The sequence below is a fragment of the Bos taurus genome, chromosome 20, assembly GCF_002263795.3.
Source record: "Bos taurus isolate L1 Dominette 01449 registration number 42190680 breed Hereford chromosome 20, ARS-UCD2.0, whole genome shotgun sequence".
In the NCBI taxonomy this organism is placed as follows: domain Eukaryota; kingdom Metazoa; phylum Chordata; class Mammalia; order Artiodactyla; family Bovidae; genus Bos; species Bos taurus.
The window spans coordinates 15685899-15692614 of NC_037347.1; positions in this window are offsets into that span (position 1 = coordinate 15685899).

The window sequence follows — 6716 nt, forward strand, 5'->3', positions numbered from 1 at the left end:
CTCTCCATGGTATTTTTTTTTCTCTTTTTTTTTTCTCCATGATATTGTAAGCTGCATTAGAATAAGGATTCTGTCTTTATTTCCTCCTTTTAGAAAATTATGCTGCAGCTTGAGTGAACCTGGAAAACATTATGCTAAATGAAAGAAGCCAGTCACAAAGACCACTTTTTGTATGATTCTGTTCATATGAAATGTCTAGAATAGGCAAATGATAGAGGCATTAAAAATACAAATTAGTGGTTTACAGGATCTGGAAGGGAAAGGGTTCAGCAGGAAGAGAAAATGGGTACTAATGGGTTCAGCACTAGTCTTTGATGGAAGTGTTCTAAAATTAGATTGCAGTCATGGTTGAACGGCTTTTGGAATATAGTGACAAGCACTGAACTTTACACTGTGAGGGAGTGAAGTCGCTCAGTCGTGTCCGACTCTTTGCGACCCCATGGTCTGTAGCCTACCAGGCTTCTCTGTCCATGGGATTCTCCAGGCAAGAACTTTACACTACAGACAGGTAAAGTATAGTGTAGTATGCAAATTATATCCCAATAAAGCAGTTAAAAAATTGCTCTATCTCTGATGTCCAAAGCAATACTTGGTCAAAAATAGGCTCAGCACATAATTTTAGAATTAATATTGAATGACAGATCAAAGTCATCCCTTAAGCTTATTTCAAAGAATAAGTATTAATCAGATTTACAACTCATTTTCCCCATAGTGAATATCAGAAAGGAGATTTTGTTAATGTTCAACTTCTCTAGAACATTAACTTTTTTTCTGTCTTCTGAGAAAATACTACAGCTAAGCGGATCCTCTTATGTCATACTATCTTAGCTTTTCTAGAAACAAGGTAAGTTTTTTGCATGTTTGATTGTTTTTTTTAAAAATCATGTTCCAAGTTACCAAATTTTATTAGCTACACACACACACACACACACACACATACACCCTTCCATTCTATCAGTTCTTTGTGTGTAGAACCCTGTCTAAAATTTTTTCCTGCTGTATCCCCAGCTACAATGCCTTGCACATAAAAAACCTGCTATTAAGTATTTATTGAATGAATGAATACCCTTGAACACCTGAGTACAACCTGTATTTTACACTGATGCTGACACAAATATTATATTCCATTTCTGTCTATGGTAAGTATTGCTCCTATTATCTCTAGACTTTCTGTGATAGTCCATCTTAGAAAAGCTCTCTCTTTCTCTACCTCTATATATCTATCTATATCTCTGCTGCTGCTGCTGCTAAGTTGCTTCAGTCGTGTCCGACTCTGTGCAACCCCATAGACAGCGGCCCACCAGGCTCCCCCGTCCCTGCGGTTGTCCAGGCAAGAACACTGGAGTGGGTTGCCATTTCCTTCTCCAATGCATGAAAGTGGAAAGTGAAAGTGAAGTCGCTCAGTCGTGTCCGACTTTTAGCGACCCCATGGACTGCAGCCTACCAGGCTCCTCTGTCCATGGGATTTTCCAGGCAAGAGTACTGGAGTGGGGTGCCATTGCCTTCTCCATCTATATCTCTACCTATCTGTATCTATCTATACATGTTTTTTGGTTTGTTTTATTTTTGTTATAGAGTCTGGGCTACTCAATTCAAAATACCATCTGCTTTACTGTAGCTTTGTATTTCCCTAGCTAAAATAATTCTATTCTCCTATGTGCTCTCAAACCAATTAGTTTATCACATTTCTAAGGTAATGACACTTTGCATTATAAGCATTCAGTGAAAGGCTCATGTATCTTCAGTTTAATTGTAAACTCTTTCAAGAATTCAGGCCATTTTGATTATATTCTATCTGCCATAATTCCCAACATAACATCTTGTATGTAATAATTATGTATTCACTCATTATTTGTCAAAAGAATTAAATAATGGTCATTCCAGGTAACCAAAGGCATTCCTGGTCTTTATTATTTATCTTGTTTGCTTAATTTATGTGTTTAGTTCCCTTTATGTAGTAGAGATTCTTTTACTGTAGAGTCCTATTTAAGCAGTTTCTTGAAACTTCATTTTGTCGTCTTATTTTAGGAACTTCTTGTAGATTTATTGGAGTAAGAATCTCTAAATAAATAAAGATAGCTCAAACCCTAGTCACAAATCCCCAACATGGTAGGCTAATAATAGAACTAGATAGCATATTGAAAAGCAGAGACATTGCTTTGTCAACAAAGGCCCATCTAGTCTAGGCTATGGTTTTTCCAGTGGTTATGTATGGATGTGAGAGTTGGACTGTGAAGAAAGCTGAGTGCCAAAGAATTGATGCTTTTAAACTGTGGGGTTGGAGAAGACTCTTGAGAGTCCCTTGGACTGCAAGGAGATCCAGCCAGTCCATTCTAAAGGAGATCGGCCCTGGGATTTCTTTGGAAGGAATGATGCTAAAGCTGAAACTCCGGTATTTTGGCCACCTCATGCGAAGAGTTGACTCATTGGAAAAGACTCTGATGCTGGGAGGGATTGGGGGCAGGAGGAGAAGGGGACGACAGAGGATGAGATGGCTGGATGGCATCACCGACTGGATGGATGTGAGTCTGAGTGAATTCCGAGAGTTGGTGATGGCCAGGGAGGCCTGCTGTGCTGCGATTCATGGGGTCACAAAGAGTCAGACACGACTAAGTGACTGAACTGAACTGAACTGAATAATAGAAGAATTTTCTCTGATCTACAAAGAGGTTACTATATGTAAGAGTCAATCCTAAAGACAGTATAATTGGACCTTATCAAGAATTACTAGAATTAAATTGAGCACAATAAGTAAATTGAAAAGTCAGTTTGGTTCCAAGTTTGTTCAGTTTTCAACTAGTATAGAGCGAGGCATATTTGAGAATGGCTAGTGTAATTAGGAATTTGAGGGGCTGAGGAAAAAAATGTTGATAAAAGTATTTTTGGTGAAATCCTTTGCTTACAAAAAAAAAAAAGATTCCCGAAGGACTGTTAAGTGATGGTTCAGAAATAAAGTACATCCATCCCCCACCCCATTTCCTCTCTCTTTCTCTCCTTCAAGAAGAAAAACACCCTAAATTCAGAAAAATTAGGAAGCATTGTCTAAGCAGAACACACTCAAGGCTTCAGGATTATGACTGAAAACCTACAAGGGAATCAAGTATGCCAAACAATCTTTAAAATTTTTTTATGTTGGAATATATTTAACTTACAGTATTGTGTTCCAGATATGCAGCATAGTGATTTAGTTACACATATACATATATTCTTTTCAGACTCTTTTCCCATATATGTTATTATATAGAGTATTGAATGGAGTTCCCTGTGCTATACAGTAGAATTATTTCATAGAAGACTTCAGAGCTACAATTATATTTAAATATTTAAAATTGTTCTACTATTTGCCAGTACTGATACAAACAACTTGCCTTAGAGCATTCCAAACTACTAAATTTATACAAATGATAGATCTGCTTTTTAAAAAATTCTGCAAAAGTGTTTTTCATTCTAGAAAGATCTTTTAAGTAATAAACCCTCTAGAGACATTGCAATATCATTTATAAATTATATGTATGTGCACGCTCAGTAGTGTCTGACTCTTTGCAACCCCATGGACTATAGTCTACTAGGCTCCTCTGTCCATGGAATTTTCCATGCAAGAATGCTAAAGTGGGTTGCCATTTCCTCCTCCAGGGGATTTTCCCAACCCAGGAATTGAACCCACATCTTCTGAGTCTCCTGCATTGCAGATGGATTCTTTACCCGCGGAACCAGTGATGAAGCCCCATAAATTATAAAAATATAATTTATACATTTTGAATTTATTCAGCTTAAAAAAAAACAAACACATCTACTTAATAAAAACAAGGTACATTTGTAATTACCAAAAAGGATTACAAATTAAATGATGTTAAGAAATTGAAATGTATTTTCCCAAAGTGAAAACCTGCCCAACAGGGTAAATTCTGATACTCTTCTGTTCTTAAATGTTTATTTCCTCATTTGTAACAAGAGTAGGCCATTTCTACCTCAAATAAAAAACACCCAGTTTTAGACAAAATATTGATTTTCTGGTGCTAGACTCATATTCCCATGTTGCTATCCAGACAATTTTAAATATTAAGAGCCTTGATAGGGTATTTCCCTTCCCGCTCTTGCTATGACCCTTGCTTTGTTTTTGAGATTCAATATTCTGTAAAATTTGTTTCCCATAATGGGTATACTTTACTGAGTTTCTTCTTTATAATATCCTTGGAAAGCAGGTTAATCTTTCCTTCCTCTAGTACTTTCTCTAATAGTGGCAAAGAAATTATTAAGTAGTAGGCAAATGAGTATTTACTTTCTTTATTCTACCTGCTTCTTTCTTAATAAAAAATCCAGACATGTATCCCCAAAGATGTCTTATTTTTAGAATTATTCTGTTTCCTAGGTATTTTTAAGTTTCAAATCCATCTGTCATCAGAGTTTGGTACAAAGTCTCTGTACTGTTTATAATAATTTACCCTGAAGCTACTCAAAATATAGTAACCCTAGAAATACTCTACAGCAGTCTTCCTTTTACTATCTCTTATTTATCTTTTGGTTAAATACAGTTAAATGCTTTCATTTGAAATCATCTGCTGAGAATACCAAAACTCTTACCAATTATATGCTTTAATTTCTGGAAAATTAGGATGGTTGTTTCATTTTCCTCTCCTTTTTCTTTCATCATAGATGGGACAGAGCCATCACTGGTACAGGTTTAATTGAATATAATCCATTTGAGTCAGAAAAGATGCTTCTGTCTTTTCTGAGGATGAGAGTGTATAGTTTCAGAATGAAGGGAAGCGGGGCTATGTGATGGTTGAAAAACATGGTGAGACAAGCAGGACATAAGAGTGAGCACTGCAGGGCTGAGGGAAGGAGAAAGAGCCCTTCCCGTGGCCAACAACTCACCCACCTGGTCTACCTTAAATGGCAGGGCTGGCTCATAGGCTAGTCCTGAAATCAGCTGAGCCACCCCATTGTGTGACAGAAAGCTGCTCTGCAGGAATCTCCTGATCTTGTGATCTGGATGTGTCCTGCCTTGTTCCACAATGAAACTGGCCATGGGGACAATAATCTACTTCTGCCACCCCATTTAGAAACATTCTGGGATTTTGAGGCAAAAAAAAAAAAAAAAAAATCCTTCCCAAGCAATCTGGATTTTTCTCTGTAAACTTTCCATTTTATCACACTGAAAAGCTGGTGTTTATGTTGAGCTAGTTATATTCATTCAAAAAGTCTTTGCTAAGCCCATTGTCTGTGTGTGGTAGCAGCAGTAGTAACAACCGTTTATGCATGTTTACTGTGTGCCTGGGCTGGGTGCTTATTTCACTAAATGTTTACAGAACCCATTGCATGATTATTATCATCAGCAATTAGCCAGATAAAGAAATTGAAGTTTACAAAGGAGTAGTAATTTTCCTAGGGTCACATGACAATTAAGTAAAAGTGTAGAGGTTTGAATTTAGAATTCTCTGCCTTTTGAGACATTTTTCTTTTCAGTGCTTCAAAAAGCTCCCCCATAGTGTTATTCTGAGTAGATGTCTTGGGCAGAAGTAAAAGGAAAGTAGGGCCACTTTCTTGGTGTGCACATATTCTAGCTGGGGAGAAAAGCATATTTATCTGTATAACAATTAGAGACAAATTCAGTCAGTTGAATATCAAATGGACCTGCACCACAAAAACACATGTGTTTTCACTTGAAGGAAGGATTTGTATTCAAGGTCCTGCATTTCAGGAATGAAAAGAATTTACGAAGAGAGAGTATACATCTTACTTTAATTTTTCCGTGGAATTGTTCTTTGTTCAGTCACTAAATCATGCCCAACTCTTTGTTACCCCATGAACTGAAACATGGGAGATTTCCCTGTCCTTTACTATCTCCTGGAGTTTTCACAAACTCATGCCCATTTTGTCAGTGATGCCATCCAACCATCTTACCCTATATCACCCCCTTCTCCTCCTCCCCTCAATGTTTCCCAGCACCAGGGTCTTTTCAAATGAGTTAGCTCTTCGCATGAGGTAGCCAAAGTATTGGAGCTTCAGTTTCAGCATCAGTCCTTCAAATGAATATTCAGGACTGATTTCCTTTAGGATTGAGTGACTTTATCTGCTTGTAATCCAAGTGACACTCAAGAGTCTTCTTCAGCACCACAGTTCAAAAGCATCAATTCTTCAGTTCTCAGCCTTCTTTATGATCCAATTCTCACATTCATACATGACTACTGGAAGAATCATAGCTTTGATAATATGGACCTTTGTCAGCAAAGGAATGTCTCTGCTTTTTAATGTTCTTTATAGGTTAGTCATAGATTTTCTACCAAGGAGCAAGTGTCTTTTAATTTTGTGACTGCAGTCATCCTCTACAGTGATTCTGGAACCCAAGAAAATAAAAATCTACCACTGCTTCTACTTTTTCCCCAACTATTTGCCACAAAGTGATGGGACCAGATGACATGATCTTTTATTGAATGTTGAGCTTTAAGCCAGCTTTTTCACTCTCCTCTTTCACCCTCATCAAGAGGCTCTTAGGTTCCTCTTCACTTTCTGGCATTAGAGTGGTATCATCTGCATATCTGAGATTGCTGATATTTCTCCCCTCAGTTTTGATTCCAGCATGTGATTCACCCACCCAGCATTTTGCATGAGGTACTCTGCGTATAAGTTAAATAAACAGAATGACAATATACAGCCTTGACATACTCCTTTTCCCAGTTTTGAACCAGACAGTTTTTCCATGTTCAGGTATAACT